This window comes from Bufo gargarizans, chromosome 2, assembly GCF_014858855.1.
Source record: "Bufo gargarizans isolate SCDJY-AF-19 chromosome 2, ASM1485885v1, whole genome shotgun sequence".
NCBI classification, from domain to species: Eukaryota; Metazoa; Chordata; class Amphibia; order Anura; family Bufonidae; genus Bufo; species Bufo gargarizans.
Window position 1 is genome coordinate 477,024,926 of NC_058081.1, and position 24,840 is coordinate 477,049,765.

Sequence of the window (24,840 nt, forward strand, 5' to 3'; positions counted from 1 at the left end):
CTAGTACTGTTTTCTCCAACCAATGTTTGTAGTAATAACGCGGTCAAAGCTCTGTTTTTATATACTAGATTACTAGACTGCTGGATATTATGTAGAGCATTTGCCCTAAAATCGATACTTTCCTGGTTATTTTTTAGACAGGAAAAGCTGGGTGACCACCAAAATGGCTCCCGTCGGAATATTAGACTCTCCAAATGCTCTATATTTGGCAGTATAGCAGACCTCCCTCTTTTGGAGGGACAGGCCCTCTTTGTTCATTAAATGTCCCTCTTTTTCATCTGAGGTATCGATATCTGTATATTAGAGCCCACCTTGTATATTAGTTCATTATTTGATACCATTTTGATTTTAGAAATGTCTATATTCAAATCATTTTTGCGCTATTTGTGTAAAAGCAAACTACTGAAGCGTATAAATATTCAGGAGAAAAATGGGTCTTTCACTCAATGAGACGAGTGTCCCTCTTTGACCGTCCAAAAAGTTGTGAGGTACTGTTAGGGGTGCACCACCAATGAGGCCAGGTGAGGCGATCGCCTCAGGCAGCCCCCCGGAAGTGGCAAGAGGGGGGCAGCAGAAGGGCCATGGGCAATGTGCGCTTTCATTGTGGCAAAAGGGTTAGGTTAAGAAATTGGCATGGGGGCACTGTTTCAGTTTTCACCTCAGGCAGCAGAAAGGCTAGGTCCACCTCTAGATACTGTAGTACTAAAGTATTATAGTATATAGCTATAGTACTGTATTGTTTCCTCTGTCAATACCGCCAAACAATATGTCACTAGTGGTGGGTGGTCTCTTCCCTACCCAACCGTGGGGTGCACTGTGATGAAGACATCTTGGCATAGGTGGGATTTCCTATCCTGATGCATATTTTTATCATATTGAATATGCGGACACTGACAATCCATTCAGTCTCTGTAGCTAAACCCATTTTTCCACATTCAAAGAAACAAACATGGTTGGACCCTCATTTGATTGTATCACGGGGAATCCCTATGATGCAATCTGTGCCCATGCTACAGAGATTATACTGTCTCTGTCGGGTATAAGGTGAGACATCATGGCAGGAGCTGGGCAAGCAAAGACCAGGAAAGCAACAACAAAGCTATGACTGCCGCAATGCAAAATCAACAATTTCTCCAGCCTTCTGATGCCAATATTGTCTGGGTCCACCTTGCTGATGACATGAGAGAGCACAAATGCCCAAAAATAGTCAAAAACACAGACTGGGGTCTGAGGGACATTAATGTCTCTAATGGATGTATTATGATTTTATTAAAATAGGGGCAACTAAGGCTACCTTCATACGGGCGGCAGCAGGGTCCGGCAGGCTGTTCCGGCGGTGGAACAGACTAGCGGATCCATGCTAAGGTTAGCCCACCGTGTCACCGCATGCTGTAGTCTTTGTTTGGCCGCCTCTCGGCATGTTTGCCGTGCTGTGGCCGGACCTCCGGCAACACGGTGCACAGTGGACCTCCGGCAACACGGTGCACTAGCGTTAGCATGTGCACTGGAACAGCCTGCCGGACTCTGCTGCCACCAGTGTAAAAGTAGCCTAAGACTGGTATTCTGGGGCAACAATGTCAGGCATACAGGCATCGGTCATATGGCATCTTTGGCCGGTGCTCTGGAAGACATTGTGACAAGCACTGTATGTAGACATCTGTGGCTCACACTCAGGATCATCTGTGGTTGACTGTCTGAGGGTCATATGTGGCTGGTACTCTGGTAGTATCTCTGACAGGTACTGAGTGGGGGCATTTGTAGCATGCACTGTAGAGGGTCATCTGTGACAAGCACTTTATAGGACATCTCATGCACCTACTCTGTGCGTGTGGGGAAAAAAATTATCCCATAGAACTACATAGTGAATAATTCAAGTCATTCTGATCAAATGATAACTGCCACAGCCGCCAAATAATACTTGCTGTAGAATAAAAGTAGTACCAGCTGTTATGTCTTCATCCTACCACAGTGATGTCATCCATAGTGATGTCATGTGGCTCCATTTCCAATTTCTGCTGTGGGACATTTCCTTAACTACAGCCTGCAGAGTTTGGACGTTGCCACCACATAATGTAACAGTGTCCTTGTCCATACTAAAACTCAAAAGAGCCCACCAGCAAGCGGCACCTTGGGACAGATTGAACATTTTAATGGGGTGGCTGGTCTGATATTTTTTGCAGATGCTGGGTGGCAACCACCGACAGTTCAATATATACAAACTGAAAAGAATGGCGTGGTATTACACAGGCAGGAAGTGCTCAAACACACATGCAGTTGTGCATATATATAGGAGAGCAAATCTTGCACTTGTGGCACGTTGCTAATGGCGATCCCCAGCAAAAATGCATACAGTGGAGGATGCCCGCAGCGAACCACAAGTACCACAATAGACATCCTACACACAGTAGCAATTGTGTGGATGTGATAACCAATATAACAATATAACAAAATAATAGCAAAGACAGGTGCACTCTGCTGTCTTACTAAACCCTCAAACTGATTTTAAAATTGAGATATTAGCCAACATGTCCTACGGTGTAGGACATGTCTGAGCCCAAGCACCGCGCCAAGGTTTCTCAATAAGCTGTATATATATGCACAACTGCATGTGGGTTTGAGCACTTCCTGCCTGTGTAATACCACGCTATTCTTTTCAGTATGTATATATAGAGATGCCTCGAGGTGTATAAACTCCAATTTAAATGGGCCTGCTTTCCATCTACAGGCTGCATTTAGGTGCACCTGTGAGGCCTGGGCCATATCAGCCAGTCTTGAGTGGGACTCGCAGACTCCTCCCTCCTCCCATTGCTAGAATGGTTACATGCTGGAGGTAACTGGTGAGTTGTCTGTGAGTCGGCCTCATGCTCCTGTAATTTGCCCACTGGCTTCTGGTATTGCCCATACGACTCAGGTAGGTGAGTGTTAGGTCCCTAGCTAATTGAGAAACCTTGGCGCCGTGCTCGGGTTCAGACATGTCCTATACCGTAGGATATGTTGGCTAATCTCAGTTTCAGGGTTTAGTAAGACCGCAGAGTGCACCTGTCTTTGTTATTGTTATATAACCACCAACAGTTCCCATTACAATGCAAACTAGATCTTCACAGATCCTGAATGGCATATGGACCTGAAATGTTATCTATTATAATTACATTCACCATTGCGTCAATGTTCCTGGCAGTTTTGTAGGTCTTTCATTCTATTTATTATTCATCACGCGTTGCAGATTTTGTTGCAGTTTAATTCATTTGAATTGGACTTTTTTGGTGGGAAGCACATGAATTTCTTCAAGCCCCATTCAGATGAATGGACCAATTTCTATATCATCAGGTTTCCTTGGACTCACCAGAGGAAATTATTCTTGAAGTCCAACCCCCATATATAGAAACATAGAATGTGTCGGCAGATAAGAACCTTTTGGCCCATCTAGTCTGCCCAATATACTAAGTACTATGGATAGCCCCTGGCCCGATCTTATATGAAGGATGGCCTTATGCCTATCCCATGCATGCTTAACCTCCTCCACTGTATTTGCAGCTACCACTTCTGCAGGAAGGCTATTCCATGCATCCACTACTCTCTCAGTAAAGTAATACTTCCTGATATTACTTTTAAACCTTTGCCCCGCTAATTTAAAACTATGTCCTCTTGTAGCAGTTTTTCTTCTTTTAAATATTCTTTCCTCTTTTACCTTGTTGATTGCCTTTATGTATTTAAAAGTTTCTATCATATCCCCGCTGTCTCGTCTTTCTTCCAAGCTATACATGTTAAGGTCCTTTAATCTTTCCTGGTAAGTTTTATCCTGCAATCCATGTACCAGTTTAGTAGCTCTTCTCTGAACTCTCTCCAAAGTATCAATATCCTATCTATATCAATGAAGTCTAATAGTTTTTATTCAAAGAAATATAACCTAGTTGCATGTTAATAACTCCAAAGGCAGCTCCCAATTATTTTTTTTTTTTCTCCTGTACCTTAAGGGTTCATTATGGTAACAGAGCCTGGGCCCACCAGAAGATACTCTGGTGGTCCAGTCCATTATTGAATAGGTTTTCAGTCGGACAAATAGACCCTAGTGGCAAGTGATTAGCTCCAAAAGCAATAAAAAAAAAATTCTCCTAGACCTTAGGGACCCACTATGATATTAGATCCTGGGCCCACAAGAGGATCCTCTGGTACTCTGGTGGGCCAGTCCAACCTTGCACAAAATAAGTGCTACCCAGATAGACAAGTTTTACTGGCCATCTATGATGTTATAGGTGGAGGGGGGTTCATAAAACTTGTCATTTATCATAAAAAAAAACAAAAAACTGAATATAATGAAAATTATTGAAAGTAGACAGCTGAATTCTTCATTCTACAAACAATAATGATTATAAGAGGAAGAGTCTTACATGGCACTACTTAAAGAAATTCCTGCTGGACTGGAACATCAGTACAGTAAGGGAAGGATGACAAATCCATCCATGAATTACATCTGCTATGGCTGGAGGTTATTTGGGCACAGAGGGAAGAATTTCTCTTTTCTTCTCTCTGCTGTCTGTTTTGGGAGTGTCAGTTTTTATAAATGTTCTCTAATAAATGAAAAACAAAGTTTATTATTTACAGTGGTCATATCAGCTCCCTGTGGTAACTGAATGCTCGCCACTTTGATTCTTCACTATCTTTGATCTCTCAGATACATTATCAGATTATGTTACAGTTAAATTGTGATACATAGATTGGGATTTCCACAAGCTTCTACTATCCTGACAATAATATGTGCTGTAGATCAGTGATTCAAGGAGGCCATCATAAAAACATGTAAGGGTAAGTTTTGGATATATATAATATAGGGCAGATTAATCATTAAAATACATGAAAAAGTTGCATACTGGGGCATTTCTCTGCTAGTCTTATCATTTTCCCAAAAAGGGGACATAGTGGGGATTAATACGAGTTTTGTGACCACTGGCCCCACCACATTTAGCCTGTGCCAGTCTTCGGGCATAAAAGAACACTGAAATCTCCTGCCCCTGGCTGGCGCAGATATCAGTATGGGCACACGGACGGTTGGATAGTACACCTCTTCATAAATTAGGCAGCGCGCTTGGTTATCGTAGATGTGCGTATCTATGATAAATCTGGTCCATAGAGTTATACCAGGACGTTATACTGAAAAACAAAAGATCTGCAGTAAAATTACCCTAACATGGCTAAAAAAAAGAAAACATTTTAATTACACCACTACTTTCCTGGTGCCGGATAGCGCCTGTACTTGAGGTGTATGTCACCCCCAAATGTTTTCTTCATTTTCCACCTAACTGCGGCACAGTGTCTGATGAAGGCCCGCGAGCCGAAAACGTTTACACGTATTGCCGCATTTCTTACTGTTCCGAAATAAATGAGAAACACAGTGTGAACAAAGAAAGAATTGTTGCTGTGCTTTATTCTTATTCATGACTGGGGTGGGAACCCTATACACAGCGCACATCACACAGGGAGCGACAAAGTTCACTATTTGGCATGTTAATTACAGTTAACATTTATGAAAAATAACAACACCTAAAAAATACAATAAATGCTTTATTAAATACATTTTACAAACATTAGATACTATAAAATCAACTAACTTAATTTAAGTTAAAAAGGGTTGTTTGAGTTCCGGCTGCGCACGGCAGCGCACGGCAAGAGCCAGCCGGACTAAAAGTACTGCATGTCGTACTTTTTGTCCAGCTGCCTCTCGCCGTGCGCTGCCGGAGGTCCGTCCCTATCCCCATTGACTATAAGCGGCAGTCCTGGGGCACACGTGAACTAGCGGCAGGACGAATCCACAGGCTGTTCACCCGCTGGAACAGCCTGCCAGGCTCCCCTGCCGCTAATGTGAAAGTACCCTTAGGCTAGTTTCGCACTAGCGCGTTACATGAAGCAGGCTGATCTGGCAGGGAACAGTCTGTTAGCTCTCTTTGTATCCAGCATTGCTGGGAGCTACAGCTTTGCCACCTGGTCCCATTCGCTATGATGGGGATCAGCAGAGATCCGGCCACAACCTTGCAAATATGCAGAGAATAGTCCGGTCAAATACCAGCCTGCCGGATGTAACAAGCGCTAGTGTAAAACTACAGGGCTTGTTTTATGTGGGGTAAGTTGTACTTTTTAATGGCACTATTTTGGGGTATATCGTGTGAATTGTATGACTTTTGGTTGACAGTGCAATTCCACCATTGTTTTTAGGGTTTCGTTTTTATGAAATTGACTATGTAGGCAACGTCATCACACCTAGCCCTGTCAATCAAAGTGCAGAGGGCTTGGCAGTTGCAGAGAGAGCATAGCCTCTAGATGTAATGGTAATGCCCCTTTTGCTCCTAGAGGCTCATTTGCATATATTAAAACATAATTTTTCTTGGCAGTTACATATGAACATGGGGCAAATACAGATGGCTTCAGCTGTCAAGCGCATACGCAACAGGTCAGCCAGCCTGACCTAGGCCCTTTAACCGGCTGGATTGGAGTTATCTCTGATCCCAGCAGTGAAGCCAGGTACCTGCTGTATTATACAGTTGCCACTTGCAAGCGATGGCACTGGCACAGCTCCTGAGCCAATGCCATGATGTACTATTACAATATAGAGCGTTAACTACCAGCACTCACAAAGCGAGAAGGAGTTAATATAAATGGAATGCTAATTTATGTGTATTTCAACATTCCACCTAAAAAAGTGCTGCTTGCTGTGACAGAAAAACAACATCTCATACACTACATAAACACAAAAACGTTACAGCTGTTTAGAACGCAGAAACAAAAAAATTCTACCGGCTGCCTGAATATACAGATGCAAGAAAAAGTATGTGATTCCTTTGGAATTATATGGATTTCTGTACAAATTGGTCATAAAATGTGATCTGATCTTCATCTAAGTCCCAACAATAGACAATCACAGTCTACTTAAACTAATAACACACAAAGAATTAAATGTTACCATGTTTTTATTGAACACGCCATGTAAACATTCACAGTGCAGGTGGAAAAAGTATGTGAACCCTTGGATTTAATAACTGGTTGAACCTCCTTTGGCAGCAATAACTTCAACCAAACGTTTCCTGTAGTTGCAGATCAGACGTGCACAACGGTCAGGAGTAATTCTTGACCATTCCTCTTTACAGAACTGTTTCAGTTCAGCAATATTCTTGGAATGTCTGGTGTGAATCCCTTTCTTGAGGTCATGCCACATAATCTCAATCGGGTTGAGGTCTGGACTCTGACTGGGCCACTCCAGAAGGCGTATTTTCTTCTGTTTAAGCTATTCTGTTTTACTTCTATGCTTTGGGTCGTTATCCTGTTGCAACACCCATCTTCTGTTGAGCTTCAGCTGGTGGACAGATGGCCTTAAGTTCTCCTGCAAAATGTCTTGATTAACTTGGGAATTCATTTTTCCTTCAATGATAGCAATCCATCCAGTCCCTGACGTAGCAAAGCAGCCCCCAAACCATGATGCCCCCCCACCATACTTCACAGTTGGGATGAGGTTTTGATGTTGGTGTGCTGTGCCTCTTTTTCTCCACACAGTGTTGTGTGTTTCGTCCAAACTCAACTTTGGTTTCATCTGTCCACAGAATATTTTGCCAGTACTCAGGGCCGGCGCTTCCATAGAGGCAAGGGGGGCAATTGCCCCCGGGCCCCAGAGTCCTTAGGGGCCCCCCGCGCCGGCCCGCAACTAACTTTAGGCAGGGTCGGCGCTTCCATAGAGGCAAGGGGGCTCTCTCCATCCCCCCTGTGCTGCTGCTGCCGCCGCCGCCTCCGCCAGTAAGAAGAGGGATGGGAGGAGGAGGGGAGGGGCTGTGGCCACTGCGCCACCAATGAAGAAAACTGACCTGTAATACAAATACAGGAGGCGGGTGCCGGAATCAAATAGCCGGCACCCGACCTCTATGACAGGGAGCGGCACCTGAGGGGTTAACTGCCGCTGATCGCAGCCCCCTATCATAGAGGTCGGGTGCCGGCTATTTCATTCCGACACCCGCCTCCTGTATTTGTATTAACATTGAGTGCGGCCCCCCCCCCAGTATAATAAACATTGGAGGAGCAGTGGGCAGTTCCAATGAGGGTTAAAAAAAATTAAAAATATTAACTCACCTCCTCCAATTGATCGCGCAGCTGCCGGTCTTCTGTTCTTTCTTCAGGACCTGTGGTGACGTCACTGAGCTAATCACATGGTCCATTACCATGGTGATGGATCATATGATGTACCATGTGATGACCACAGTGATGTCACCACAGGTCCTTTGACAGGTCCTAAAGAAAGAACAGGAGACCGGCATCTATGCGATCAATTGGAGGAGGTGAGTTAATTTTTTTTTTTTTAACCCTCATTGGCACTGCCCACTGCACCACCAATGTTTATTATACTGGGGGGTGCACTCAATGTTTGATATACTGGGGGGGGGTGGGCGCTCTCAATGTTTGATATACTGGGGGGGGGGTGCTCTCAATGTTTGATATACTGGGGGGGGCGCTCTCAATGTTTGATATACTGGGGGGGGCGCTCTCAATGTTTGATATACTGGGGGGGGGGCGCTCAGTGTTTGATATACTGGGGGGGCGCAGTATAATGTTTATTATACTGGGGGGCGCACTCAATGTTTATTATACTGGGGGGCGCACTCAATGTTTATTATACTGGGGGGCGCACTCAATGTTTATTATACTGGGGGGCGCACTCAATGTTTATTATACTGGGGGGCGCACTCAATGTTTATTATACTGGGGGGCGCACTCAATGTTTATTATACTGGGGGGCGCACTCAATGTTTATTATACTGGGGTGTATATAATGTTTATTATATTGACCTTCTACTATGCTTTCTGTATTAAAGAATGCTATTATTTTCCCTTATAACCATGTTATAAGGGAAAATAACACAGTGAATAGACTTTCATCTTAGCAACCAAGCGTGAAAATCGCACCGCATCCGAACTTGCTTGCGGATACAATGCGATTTTCATGCAGCCCCATTAACTTCTATGGGGCCTGCGTTGCATGAAAACGCACAACATAGAGCATGTTGCGATTTTCACGCAACGCACAAGTGATGCGTGAAAATCACCGCTCATCTGCACAGCCCCATAGAAGTGAATGGGTCCGGATTCAGTGCGGGTGCAATGCGTTCACCTCACGCATTGCACCCGCGCAGAAATCTCACCCATATGAAAGGGGCCTAAGGGTGAATAGGACAAGGGTTCCAGCCTCTAAGGGGGCTAATAGTAAGTAAAAATAAAACACAAACACTAAGGCTACTTTCACACTTGCGGCAGTGTGATCGGGCAAGCAGTTCCGTCGTCGTAACTGCCCGTTGGAGCCACTGATCTGGATGTGACTGAAAGCATTTATGAGATGCATCCGGATGCGGATCCATCTCACAAATGCATTGCAAGAATGAATCCATCTCTCTGCTTGTCATGCGGACAGACGGATCCGTCTTGTATCGTTTTACACATTTTTTACCGCCATGCGCAGACCGGAAGGACGGATCCTGCATTCCGGTATTTTGAATGCCGGATCTGGCACGAATACGTTCCTATGGGGAAAAATGCCGGATCCGTCCTTCAGGTAAGTCTTCAGTTTTTTTCGCCGGAGATAAAACCGTAGCATGCTGCAGTTTTATCTTTTGCCTGATCAGTCAAAATGACTGAACTGAAGACATACTGATGCATCCTGAATGCATGGGGATATGACGGATCAGTTCTTTTCCGGTATAGAGCCCCTGTGACGGAACTCTATGCCGAAAAAGAAAAACGCTAGTGTGAAAGTACTCTAAAATATTACGTTTAAATCCCCCCTTTCCCAATTTTACATATAAAAATATATACAATAAATAAACATATTACATAGCGCTGCGTCCGAAAAGTCCAAACTATTAAATTATAAAAAAATATCTCCTATGCGGTGAGCATTCGCCATTTTTTAGTCACCTTGTCACCCCAAAAAATAGGATAGGACTGTTCAATTACGGGCCAAACGTTTCATAAAATGCGAAATGCACATGGCTTTTTTGCGTGGTATTGAATATCGCAATACTTTTTTATGGTGACGAAAGCGAATCAAAATTTTGGTATTGAAACAACCCTACGCCGATCTGATCAGCGTAGCGTTGTCACGATACCCAAATTTTCATTTGGTTTCGATTTGGCGACTAAAAATTTTATTTGGCTCCTAAATATACAGTATACCTCTACACTGTGCCCCACAATGTACAGTATACCTCTACACTGTGCCCCAAAATATACAGTTTCTTCTGTAAAAGTCATCGAGTGTCATGGGGGGGGGCCCCTTATTGTTTTTCGCCCCAGGGCCCCATTTCACCTAGAACCGGCCCTGCCAGTACTGCTGTGGAACATCCAGGTGCTCTTGTGCAAACTGTAAACATGCAGCAATGTTTTTTTTTTTTTTTTAACAGCAGTGGCTTCCTCTGTGGTATCCCCCCATGAAATCCATTCTTGTTTAGCATATGCCAGAGACTTTTGTAAGTCTTTAGCTAACACTCTAGGATTCTTCTTCACCTCATTGAGCAGTCTGCGCTGTGCTCTTGCAGTCATCTTTACAGGACGGCCACTCCTAGGGAGAGTAGCAGCAGTGCTGAACTTTCTCCATTTATAAACAATTTGTCTTACCGTGGACTGATGAACAGCAAGGCTTTTGGAGATACTTTTATAACCCTTTCTAGCTTTATGCAAGTCAGCAATATTTAATTGTAGGTCTTCTGAGAGCTCTTTTGTGCGAGGCATCATTCACATCAGGCAATGCTTCTTGTGAAAAGCAAACCCAGAACTGGTGTGTGTTTTTTATAGGGCAGGGCAGCTGTAACCAACACCTAATTGATTGAACTCCAGTTGGCTGACACCTCACTCCAATTAGCTCTTGGAGATGTCATTAGTCTAGGGGTTCACATACTTTTTCCACCTGCACTGTGAATGTTTACACGGTGTGTTCAATAAAAACATGGTAACATTTAATTCTTTGTGTGTTATTAGTTTAAGTAGATTGTGAATGTCTATTGTTGTGACTTAGATGAAGATCAGAACAAATTTTATGACCAATTTGTGCAGAAATCCATATCATTCCAAAGGGTTCACATACTTTTTCTTGCAACTGTATATATAGCAAGCACATATCCAGCAATGATCAAGGGGTAGCACCAAGTCTTTTATTTATCCCCTTTCCTCAAGAGTCAGATCATGGGGGTCCCACCACTGGGACCCCCACCAATCACTAAAATTATGGGGGTCATCATGCGTCTGTGTATGAATGAAAAAGAAGTTGAGCATGTGGCGCTCCCAACTGACTGTCTGTTGGACTGTCAAAGAGAAGTCAACTACAGTGCTCGACAGTCAACGACAGTCCCATAGAGATAAATGTATGCCAATTCCCACTCCATTCACACAGGCAGAAATTGTTTAGGAGTTAAATTTAAAGCTTGGCACAACCCTTTTTAGTATAAAAATGTTGTGACATCTAGTCGTCTCGCTCCATTTTAGAGTATGTTCATGTGGCATTTTTTACGTATTTTGTGGCATTCTTTAGTAAGAATGACAGGAAGATATATTTGTCATCCTTCAAAAAAGCTGCGGTGAAGACACCATGTATGAACATATCCTTAGTGCCACAGATGATTTTATTGGTGTAGCATAGTGGATGTAGAAAAGAGGTTGGGGTATAACAGAGCCCACTGTGATTATCACCCAGGGGCTTGCATAAATTTGGAGCAGAGCTTGAGAATACACACTTTTCTCTCTATTCTGATGTATACTGCCATCTGTTTGACCAACGGGGTGTGAATGGAGCCTAATCGATGTGTGTCCCACACTTTTATTGTGCCCAAACACTACCCTATAGAGCATCTGTACTGTGACCACATTGGGTCATTAGAAAACACAGACCCCTTACTAGTAATGACAGACACTGCCTTCTGTTCACTGGCTTTTAGCCTTTGTGACTTTCTTTTAATTGGTTTTATTGCATTCTCTACAAGCATGGTGAATCATTTGTACATCTGCTTCTGAAGTGGTAGAGCTTCATTGCTTCATGCTGGGGAATTGATTCTTTGTAGAAGATTAACTGGCTAATGCAAAAGGGGCCTGATGGTAAATGCGGCCATAAATTGTATCATTTTTATTATTTTTCTTAAAGGGAATTTGTCATAATGACAATTCTACAAGATACCCTAATGCATTTGTGGGTCAAGCTATACCCACTACAGAGCCCCCTGATGTTCATGGACTCCTTCATAATAAAGATGCCATGAATCCTGCCAGATCATCCTTTATAGCTAATCAGAAGCAACCGTAGTCTTGATTTTAAAATAACACTGGCTTGCCTTTAACCCCCTGTCAGCTTTTGGGGACATATGTAAAAGTCGGTGCAAATACAATAGTTAATCTTATTACTGCCCTTGTGTAATGGGTTTCTGATGTTAAAAAGCAAAAATCTGGCAGCAGCATATATGTTAAAATAACAAAAAAGCCAATACTCACTCTTTAAACCCATCATGTTTCTATGGTCTTCCAGTAGTCTCTGTTTACATGTATGATACTGCTACAGTCATCCAGTGGATATCTCAGATTTTATCATTAAAGTGAGGGCTTAGTCCATATATTATGTTTGCATCTATTGTTTTAGTGCATTATTTTCCATGACTTTAGGCCTCTTGCACACGACCGTATGGCTTTTTTCAGTATTTTGCGGTCCGCAAAAAACAGATCAGCAAAAAACACGGATGACAGCCGTGTGCATTCCGTTTTTTGCGGATCGGAACAGCTGGCCCCTGATAAAACAGTACCATCCTTGTCCATTATGCGGACAATAATAGGACATGATCTATCTTTGAACGGAATGGAAAAACGGAAATACGAAAATGGAAGGCATACCAAGTACCTTCGTTTTTTTTGCAGATCCATTGAAATGAATGGTTCCGTATACGGAACGCAAAAAACGGAACAGAAACGGGAAAAAAAAAAAACGTTTGTGTGCAAGAGGCCTTAGGCTATGACAAAGGCACAACCTAAGGCCCCTTGCACACGACCGTATGTCTTTTTCAGTATTATGTGGTCTGAACAGAACATTTGGCCCCTAATAGAACAGTACTATCCTTGTCCGTTATGCGGACAATAATAGGACATGTTCTATCTATGAACAGAATGGAAATACGGAAATGAAAGGCATACGGAGTACCTTACTTTTTTTTGGGAGTATCCATTGAAATTAATGGTTCTGTATACGGAATGCAAAAAACGGAATGGAAATGGAAATAAAAACCATTTGTGTGAAAGAGGCCTAATAGATTGCCTGTCAGTTTCATACTGACAACATATTACCCTGCACTACATACAGTAAGTATTATAGTGTATTATGTAAGCAATCAGAGGAACTATTAAGTGTTAAAAAAAAAAAACACTGAAAAATTGGGAAAAATAAAATGTCCACATTTTTGGTATTGAGAGCCTATAAGGAATGACTAATAACCCATACTCAATGAGACAATACCAAGAAAACATATAAAAATATATTGAGACAGAAAAAAAATAAAAAAAAATAGTCAAACTTATACATACAATAAATAAAGAAGGTGAAAAAAGGAGACCAAGATGTTACTGTCCCTCTATACCACTGCAGTTTGGAACCTAAGACAGGTGGAAATACCAGACTCCACTATGACAAAATATTAATACTAACTAATGACAATGACCAAGCCCCCTATAGCAAATGCATATAGCCTAGTACCAACTAAAGTTAATATTTATATACAATAGCAGTCTGAGCAACAGGGCTAGCTATAGCTACCAGGGGCGTAGTTATATAGGAAGCAGGGGAAGCGGCTGCTTTGGGGCCCTGACCCTGAAGGGGCCCATCCAGGAGGAGGAGGACTAAAGGATTTTGTCAGGGTCCCTCAAAAGTATTACACAATGAAATTATATACAGTGACAGTATAGACAGGGTATAAAACGGATGGAACAGCTGCCGAGCCTGGTCTGAGAGAGCGATCTTTACTAGCCACAGGAATGGGGGCGGCATGAAAAGGGGTTGCGAAAAAATTACTGGGGGAGGGGGGGCCCCACTCAAAAATTTGCTGTGGGGCCCAATCATTTCTAGCTATGCCACTGCTCCCACTGATATCTACATATGTAAATAATTTATGACAAAGAGTATACATATATTAGATACAGTCAGTCACACAATGTGCACATGATATATAAAAATATACAGATGAAAGGGTAATTTGAACATATCTACTGTATATGATATCACTACCATATATAAGCAAATGACAATTAGGAATGAATGTCAAGACCATGTGCACATAAAAAGACTAGATCCAAGACGGGCCCCCCAGGAAATATCAACAAATAGATCTATTACCCATCCACATAGAGTATACAATGTGGGTACTCATAATTAAGCCAAATGTCAAAAGCCTAGAGGGACTGTCACCAGATATTATCTCTACATATACTATTAGAAGCCAACAGTACTAAACATATAGGCAGGGTGTCACTGAATGCAAAACATTACCCATATACGGAAGCGGTCCACCTGACTCAGTCATAAAACCTTGACGCGCGTTTCGCCAATCCAGTGGCTTAATAAAATTAAAAACAAGAAAAAAAACACCATAAAAGCAAAAGTAATTGAAGAAAAAAAAAAAAAACACTATATAAAATATATAGTACAAGAGAAAATTATCTAATCACCAGTCCGCAAAAATGCTGCGCTGCAGGTCCGAGGAGTGTTGTGGGGTCAATCACACTTTCACAGAATATATATATAGGGTTCGGACCGCGCGTGTCATAAAAGACGGCATACAAACAGTTTTTTTCTTTTCTCTTTTTAGAAAAAGAACCGAGGGCTGCAAATGTCCTATTTGTGGATATCCTGCAACTGATAAAAGTTATAATAGTGTAAATCCGTACGGTTGTTTTACCCTGCAGTGCACAGATTGTACTTACACGGCACTCGGTTCTTTTTCTAAAAGGAGAAGGAGAAAAGAAAAAAACTGTTTGTATGCCGTCTTTTATGACACGCGCGGTCCGAACCCTATATATATATATATGTGTGTGTGTGTGTGTGTGTATATATATATATATATATATATATATATAGTAAACGAAAAAACGAGGCAGCACTTCCAGCTTCTGGTATACGGGTGAAGACCCCAAACTTTAATCCAAGCGACGTTTCGGCCTACTCAATGAGGCCTTTATCAAGCTACATAACAGTGCAAATAACTGGGTATATATACCCACACTACAATGCAAGTGAGTGACAATCAGTGGTTACACCTGTTAACAATCAAGTCACATGACCTGGGACTACATCGTCACATGGTGTTCAGATATAATAAACGTAATACTTTTACTCATTTTTGTGCATCAAAGGTGTTCATATTATTCATAGAAACATAAGTGATGTGCACAGCGGTTACAGTGCGTATACAATACATCTTATATAGAGGATCCAAGCCCCTTTTGTACAGTGACCATTATAAAGTGCAGTACACAAAGAGTTAAAATCATATGCTGCAGTTGCAGCTGTACCATATTAAAAATTGGAGGGAGCTCACCATCTACACACATTATGCTTGTCCACATCGCCATGCCTTCAGCGTTGGCGTCCCCCAGTCGGCAGTGCGCATGCGCCGGACCCGACGGCTCTGGCCGCGCCCCCGACAGCGCCACGCCCCCACGTCACGCTCCAATGGACCGCAGCGTCATCCACCGGAACGCACGCAGGAGCCGCAGCTGCTGGGGGAGGGAGGCCAGACCATGTGGTTCAGCGCACGTCACGTCGCAGGCGGGACCCCGCCGTCACCATGGCGATGTAAACAAGCCTAGACAAGCGGACGAGCCCAGCACGGCCAGAGCAAATACATGCGCACAAATCCAGACTAACAATATGTTTGGAAATGGCCAAGGGGGAGGAAAATCAAGCCCAGCCATTAGCTCAGGCGATTATATCATCCCCCTTTGCCATCACCAATAACTTCATGTGGTGTGGCTGTCATGGGACACAAAAGTATTATGTTTATTATATCTGAACACCATGTGACGATGTAGTCCCAGGTCATGTGACTTGATTGTTAACAGGTGTAACCACTGATTGTCACTCACTTGCATTGTAGTGTGGGTATATATACCCAGTTATTTGCACTGTTATGTAGCTTGATAAAGGCCTCATTGAGTAGGCCGAAACGTCGCTTGGATTAAAGTTTGGGGTCTTCACCCGTATACCAGAAGCTGGAAGTGCTGCCTCGTTTTTTCGTTTACTGTATACCGTGGAGGAGCGGCCTGCCTCTGTGGGGATTTGCACCCAGTCCACTGGCTCTGACTGTGCTGCTGCACTATTTGTGTTTTGTATATAAGGACTTGGCAGCTTAGCACTGTATTGACCAGAACATGGAAACTACTGAGAGAGACCCCGCCGATGTGTTCTCCTACACCAGGCAAGATGAAGAGAGGATCCTCCACGATCTGGTGAGCGACTGCACGTTTTTGTGCACCCCGTCTGTTACAGAGCTGAAAAAAGGCTATGAGGCGGATGGTAAACGACTGGCATCTATGGAGCTGCATCTGGCGACTCTAGCGGAATACTATAAGTCGCACAGAATCCCAAGGGGAATGCGCTCCCAATTGAAACCAAGTCTGTTTCCAGCGGACAGTAAGTTTGCGCATAAATTTACACAAATTTCAAACAAATATGCCCTTGATGTGATACTATTGAATTTGGAGTTCCTGCAGTATGAATTGGGCACGGTACGTGAGCACTTTGAAGGAGCTCTGATTAGGCTCAAGGAAGCCCTCCCTGTACAGGACTTTGATACATATTTGACCAGTTGCTCCACCTATTTGGATAAATACAGGAAAGAACAGGAGGCGATCAAACGACGCAAATGGCAGCGGGATGAAGAGGACTATAGACGAGGTAATGTCTATACCTGGCAAGAACCAAAAGGACAGAGACGTCAACCATTCTCTGGTAACTCCAATAACAACAAATGGAATAACCCTAACCCTAGGAGGAAAATGGTACCTACCAATGATGAAGGAGCCATTCAAGTCACACAGCAGCATGATGATTTTTTAGGCCCTGCTATGGATCCAAAAGGACCAGACGTGGTGGGCGGAGACAATTTAAATGGAGAAAAAGAACAACGGAGTGTAAGGAATCGGCCAGCAAGGAAAAAGAATCCATAGTGGTAAATATATCTTCCCATGAACTGACCAATGCACAGACCGAACTCTTATCTAAAGGTCTATCTTTTTGTCCCGCGGTGGGAGTGGACTGGTTCCAATTAGAAGTAGACCTGCAAAAATTTTTTAGAAGCCTTAAGTTAAAGGTGTGGTTTTCTGAAACCGATAGACAAATGATTAATGTCGATACCCAGCGTGGGTGTGAACTCTCCCTTCGCGGTGTAGGCTTACATGCCAAGGGTGACTTCACACCACAGATTAAGAATCCAGCCATTGACACATATATCAATGCAGTGAGGGCTGACATTGAGACACTGAAGGAGTCCATAACTGTGGGAGGTCTCAGACATCCTAACATGACGTCTGCGGAGATGTGTGCGTTGGGTGAACTTTGCAACAGCGGCTCCCTCACGGTCAAACCGGCCGACAAGGGGGGAGCCGTGGTTGTGATGGACACCCAATGGTACATCTCCGAGATATTGAGACAATTAGGAGACTCCCTGGTATATAGGAGACTCAATCATGACCCCAAGTTTGAGGTTATTAAGGTCATCACAGGATTATTGGATGGAGCCCTATCAAGGGGTCTGATTGATGAAGCCCTGTACAAATATCTACTGATCACACAGCCCAAGACACCATTGATATATGTGTTACCTAAAATTCACAAAAGCTTACAGAATCCCCCTGGGAGACCCATAGTGTCCGGGAGGTAGTCAGTGTTCTCAAATTTGGCCATCTTCTTAGATAAGATACTGAGATGTTACGCTGTTGGGGCAAAATCATATGTACGAGACACTGGTGATTTTCTGAATAAGATTGCTAATGTGCAAGTGACGGCACATACGCTGCTGGCTTCTTTTGATGTGGTGAGCCTCTACACCTCTATCAATCATGATAGAGGTGTGGAGGCAGTCAGAAGGTTTCTGGCTCAATCCCCATACACTGATGAATGTAGGGAGTTCATATTGGACCTGCTCGGTGTAGTCTTAAGATACAATTATTTTGCGTTTCAGGATGGGTATTACCTACAACAGCGGGGAACCGCAATGGGTTCAAATATGGCGCCTACTTATGCCAACATGTTCATGTCTGCCCTAGAGGCTGAACACGTCTATGTATCCCACCACTTCAGCCTAGTGCGGGGGTGGTGGAGATACATAGATGATGTTTTTGTCATCTGGGAGGGCACTGAGGATGAGCTGGCAGAGTTCCACACGTTTCTGAACAATATGGATCCTGAGATCCAGTTCACGCTAGTACACTCCACCGAGCAGGTCCAATTTTTGGATACCATGGTAAGAAAACAGGGTACCTCACTGGTTACTGACTTATACACAAAGCCAACTGACTGTAACAAGCTACTGAGGTTTGAGAGCTGCCATCCGAGATCTATGGTTAAGACTTTGCCACGGAGTCAGTTTCTCCGTGTGCAACGCATAGTGAAAGACCCCGTATTGTGTAAGACAAGGTTGTTGCAGATGGCAGACAAATTTATCCAGAGAGGATATCCGAGAAGTTTGGTATGCAGACAGTTGGATGGGATGGAAACTAGGAGGACTAGTGAGGTTACCAAACAGAGTAGGGTACCTTTCATTTCCACCTATAATGAGGGCAGCTACCAGATAGCGGGAGCCATTAAGAAACATTGGCCGATATTAAACAATAGCTTCAAAAAGGTGAAGGAGTTTGCTGTGCCCCCCCTAATGTCGTACAGGAGAGCGGATAGTTTGAGGGACAAACTGGTGAGAGCAGATGTTACCGGGGGTAAGGCCCCAGTTCAAACCTATATAGGCCGCAAGAAAAATGGGTGCTACCCATGTTTAAACTGTGTTAACTGCAACTATATGCTGAAAGGGGATAAATTCGTACATCCGGTACTGAATACCCGGTTTGAAATCAGACATTTTCTGACCTGTGATAGTTCATTCGTGGTATACCTCTTGTCTTGCCCCTGCAATCTTCTTTATGTAGGGGAGACTATTTGTGAGGTCAAGACCAGAATGAACTATCACAGGTATTCGATCCGTCAGAAGAGGAGAGACCTCCCGGTGCCCAAACACTTTGTTGAAGCAGGACACAAAGAAAAGGATCTTAAATTCAGGGTCATAGACCACATCCCCCCACTTAAAAGGGGAGGCAATAGGGAGAAATTGTTGAAACAACGTGAGATCCTGTGGATACACAGACTACACACACTGAAGCCAGATGGCCTCAATGCTGAGTGTAGATGGGAACTATATGGATAAAGGAAATATGTGTGTAGCTCATCAACGTGGGGGTTTCTTGTTCGTTGAGTCTGGTGTAGGAGAAACATAACAGTGCACGCCTTTTGAATATACTAATATGATATACTGACACTGTATTTTCTCTATTCCAGGATGTTTTGATTAGCTTGATGAACTTTTTTCTTGGTATTGGATGGAGCCACCCTAGTCCTTTGGATATGGATCTGATTCTGAAACTACATGTGGACGCATACGGGACGACGTCAGACGGCCTGGGATCAGTACATGATTGCACTATATGTCCAACACTGTTTTATAATGTACTTATAGACTGCTGATGTATGCGCGTCTCTGACCACACATTTGAGGGTCAGTGACTTGACATACACGCTATCTTGAATTTGTGTATGCTGATGGGAGGAGTGTGTCCCATGACAGCCACACCACATGAAGTTATTGGTGATGGCAAAGGGGGATGATATAATCGCCTGAGCTAATGGCTGGGCTTGATTTTCCTCCCCCTTGGCCATTTCCAAACATATTGTTAGTCTGGATTTGTGCGCATGTATTTGCTCTGGCCGTGCTGGGCTCGTCCGCTTGTCTAGGCTTGTTTACATCGCCATGGTGACGGCGGGGTCCCGCCTGCGACGTGACGTGCGCTGAACCACATGGTCTGGCCTCCCTCCCCCAGCAGCTGCGGCTCCTGCGTGCGTTCCGGTGGATGACGCTGCGGTCCATTGGAGCGTGACGTGGGGGCGTGGCGCTGTCGGGGGCGCGGCCAGAGCCGTCGGGTCCGGCGCATGCGCACTGCCGACTGGGGGACGCCAAAGCTGAAGGCATGGCGATGTGGACAAGCATAATGTGTGTAGATGGTGAGCTCCCTCCAATTTTTAATATGGTACAGCTGCAACTGCAGCATATGATTTTAACTCTTTGTGTACTGCACTTTATAATGGTCACTGTACAAAAGGGGCTTGGATCCTCTATATAAGATGTATTGTATACGCACTGTAACTGCTGTGCACATCACTTATGTTTCTATGAATAATATGAACACCTTTGATGCACAAAAATGAGTAAAAGTATTATGTTTATTATATCTGAACACCATGTGACGATGTAGTCCCAGGTCATGTGACTTGATTGTTAACAGGTGTAACCACTGATTGTCACTCACTTGCATTGTAGTGTGGGTATATATACCCAGTTATTTGCACTGTTATGTAGCTTGATAAAGGCCTCATTGAGTAGGCCGAAACGTCGCTTGGATTAAAGTTTGGGGTCTTCACCCGTATACCAGAAGCTGGAAGTGCTGCCTCGTTTTTTCGTTTACTATATACCGTGGAGGAGCGGCCTGCCTCTGTGGGGATTTGCACCCAGTCCACTGGCTCTGACTGTGCTGCTGCACTATTTGTGTTTTGTATATATATATTATATATTTGGTATAGCTGTAATCGTGCTGACCCAGAGAACACAGTTATCATGTTATTCATGCCACATGTATGCCCCAGAAAGAGTTCATAAAAGCTAATCAGCGAGTTATGTGAACCCCAAAATGGTGCAATAAAACTACATCTTGTCCCACAGTCATGTTGATCTGTTTAATTGTATTACATTGTATTAACTTACATATGAATATTTTGACTGGTACCTCCTTACCCTCTTCCCTCCTCTCCCCCCCCCCCCCCCCTTTATTTTCACTCTTCCCTTTCCTTCCTTGTTGGTTGTATTATTCTGTTCTTGTCTTGCTTAATGATATCGGAGAAAAAAAAAAAAAAAAAGCTTGGTCACTAAGGCCCTAAACAGGCCGGTCAGTGAGGTGTCATAGTAACCTATTATGCGGTGCGCTCCCGTTCGCACGATGTACGCCGCTCCAGGACATATGGCCCGCTCACAGACGAGGGCATACGGTCGTGTGCATGAGCCCTTACACAGTGCAAACATCTTGTTTTTATGGCTTTGGAAATGAAAGAAGTACACACGCAGAGCTGGAGCTTCTGCTTCACCTCGGTAGCATCCAGATCTCATCTACTTCCTCTGCTGGAGGCTGCATGCCTGTTGCTGAGCTTCGAGATCCCCTCTGTGCAAGTTGGCATTCATTTACAACCTGCACACCAGAGCAAACAAGGGAATAATGGTGAAAGGACATGCTTTAATAGAAAAGATGAAATGGTGTGCGCTGCAGCAAGCAGTCCAGCAGCAATATACTCATAGCCATATCAGGCATTCAAACTATAGGCACCAACTGCGAACAAAGGAAAGCAGGCAATAAAGGTATGGTATCAGATTTACATTTTTAGTGACATGACAGGTCCTATTAAATATTTAAAGGGAATTTATCACCTAGATAATATTAAACCAAAAGTATGGCCTTAAAGCACTTCATGCTTTCTTTCCATATGGTTTTCTTTTTTCCTTGCAGCTTGCTTTATCTAATATACCGTATTTTTCGCCCTATAAGACGCACCTAGGTTTTTGGGGAGGAAAATAAGAAAAAAAATATTTTTAACCAAAAGGTGTGTTTGGTGGGTTTGGAACGAATGGTGGTCTCTGGATGGCACTATTACTGGGGATCTGTGGATGACTGACACTGTTATGTGGGGGATCTGTGGATGACGGACACTGTTATGGGGGGATCTGTGGATGACGGACACTGTTATGGGGGGATCTGTGGATGACTGACACTGTAATGGGGGGGATCTGTGGATGACGGACACCTGTTATGGGGGATCTGTGGATGACGGACACTGTTATGGGGGGCATCTGTGGCTTGCACTATTACAGGGGGATCTGTGGATGGCATTGTTGCAGGGGGGGGAGATCTGTGGATGGCACTGTTATGGGCTGGGGGGGATCTGTGGGTGGCACTGTTATATATGTGCCATCCACAGACCCCCCCCAGCCCATAACTGTGCCATCCACAGATCGCCCCTGCCGCCAGTATACTAAAATAAGATGTCATATTCAATTAATACTTATTAAACATGCCCCCTCAGTCCTATTACTACCTTACATCCTAATCGCTAGTGTAGAATTCAGGCAGGCAGGACGGGCGGCCGGCGCGTCTCTCACTGACGTCACTTGCCTGCGCCGCCTACTTCATTCATAAAGTAGGCGGCGCAGGCGCGTGACAAGAGTTACGCTGCCGCCCGCCCGCCCGGCTAGAATTCTACTGCCGCGATTAGGATGTAAGGTAGTAATAGGACTAAGGGGGCAAGTTTAATAAGTATTACTTGAAAATGACATCTTATTTTAGTATACTGGAGTATACTACACTGACTTGGGGGAAGAAAAAGTGCGTCTTATGGGGCGAAAAATACGGTATAAAGCTGAGTGTGTGTATGTATGTTCACTATAGGAATCCACACCGTCTCATTTACAATCCCGAAATTTGGCACACAGGTACATCAGGTGTCCGGGAAGATTTTAGACCAGGTCTCAGCTCTCTAGGACGTACTGTTTCAGAGAGATTCCCAAAAAATGCATTAGCCAATAGAAGCTTGGTCACATGACCCTTATCAGCCAATAGAAGCTCGCAGGTCCTCCAGCCTCCACATACACAGTTTTACTCCAGGTTTACATAACAACCCAGCCATTTTTCTTCACTGCTGTAGGTCAGCTTTAAAGAAAATCTGTCACCAGGATAAATTTTATAGAAGTAAAGCCATGGCCTAATAGCACTTAGTACCTTATTTCAAGATGTGCCTTTGTTCTAGCAATAGATGTTTTTATCCTCTGAAAATCCAGTTTATTTGGTATGCAAATGACCCAGTAAGGTGCCCAGAGGGGCATCACTCTTGCAGGAAGGAGCCCAGGCACACCCCCCTGCCACAATGTGTCCACCCTCAAAAGACGTAAAACCCAAGGTCCCACTAAGCCACACCCCTGATCTGGTTAGGCCTCGCCCCCTTCCACTCCTGAGCCAACGGGGATTGAAAAAATGAAGTTAAAAATCAACTTCTAGGTCCCGCTAAGCCACCCCCAACCTAGTTAGGCCACGCCACCTCCACTCCTCAGCCGACAGGGATTGAAAAAATGAAGGTAAAAATCAACTTTTGTCAGCTGCAGAGGTGGGAGGGAGGGTGACTTTCTACATGCAGCTCACACTCAGACAGCACAAAGCACAGTGCTGCTGTCTTAGAGTGAGCTGTTCAAAAGAACACGGCCCTGATCCAGTAAAGGCCAGTGTTAGGCTTGCAGATGAGCATGTCCGGATTTTGACTGCGATTGCGTTCCAATGTTCAGTTTTTATCGCGCGGGTGCAATGTGTTTGGCACGCTTGTGATAAAAAACTGACTGTGGTACCCAGACCCGAACCCGGACTTTTTCACTAAAATTCAGGTTTAGGATCGGTGTTCTGTATATTTTATTATTTTCCATTATAACATAGTTATAATGGAAAATAATAGCATTCTTTAATTCAGAATTCTAAGTAAAAGGTCCATTGTGGGGTTAAAAATATATTATTATTTTTTTTAACTCACTTCATCCACTTGATCGCACAGCTGGGCTCATCTTCTTTCTTCTTCTTGCAGGACCTGGCTGAAAAAGGACCTTTGGTGATGTCAGCGCAGGTCCTGCTTGAATGAAGATAGAAGGTTCTTTTTTATTTTTAACCCCACAATGGAACTTTTACTTAGCATTCTGAATTAAAGAATGATATTATATAAAATAATACACACTGTGTGTGTGTGTGTGGGGGGGGGTCAGTGTTAAGGGGTGGGGGGCTGTGGAGGTCACTGTTTTGGGGTGGGGTGCTGTAGATGTCACTGTTATACTGGATAGAGTTGATATCTTTTAACGACACACACAAACATTAAATAAAATAGATTAAATATACCTGAGCGAAGCTGGGTCCTTCAGCTAGTATATTCATAAAATCCACTTTTATCTAAATGACATTGAGTCATTAAGGTGTCCACAGGGGTGTTATTTTAATTCAGGCCTGCCCTCCTACAGAGCCCAAGCACACCTCTCCTCCACTCATACACTATACCCCCAGCAGTGCCGTTACCGCCCCCTGCCTTCCCTTTCTCTTCAGCATAGCCAACAGGTGCATTGCCGAACAGCCTGCACCTGTGCTCTTCCAGTTCAGCTGAGGGCATCTGCCCTGACTGTTTCACTGGGAATGCGCCGAAAACGTCACTGGACAGGGTGAATGCCCAGTGAAACTGTTGAGGCTGATGCCCTCATTTTAACTGGGAGAGTGCAGGTGCAGGCAGTGTTTGGAACTAAGTCTATTGGCTATGCTGAAGGCATACTAGTGATGTATCGGAGGTGTAGTGTATGAGCGGAGGAGAGGCGTGCTTGGGCTCTGTAGAGGGTGAGCCTGGGCACTCAATGGAGCACCTTTGAATGAAAATAACACCCCTCTGGGCACCTTAATGTCTCATTAGCATAT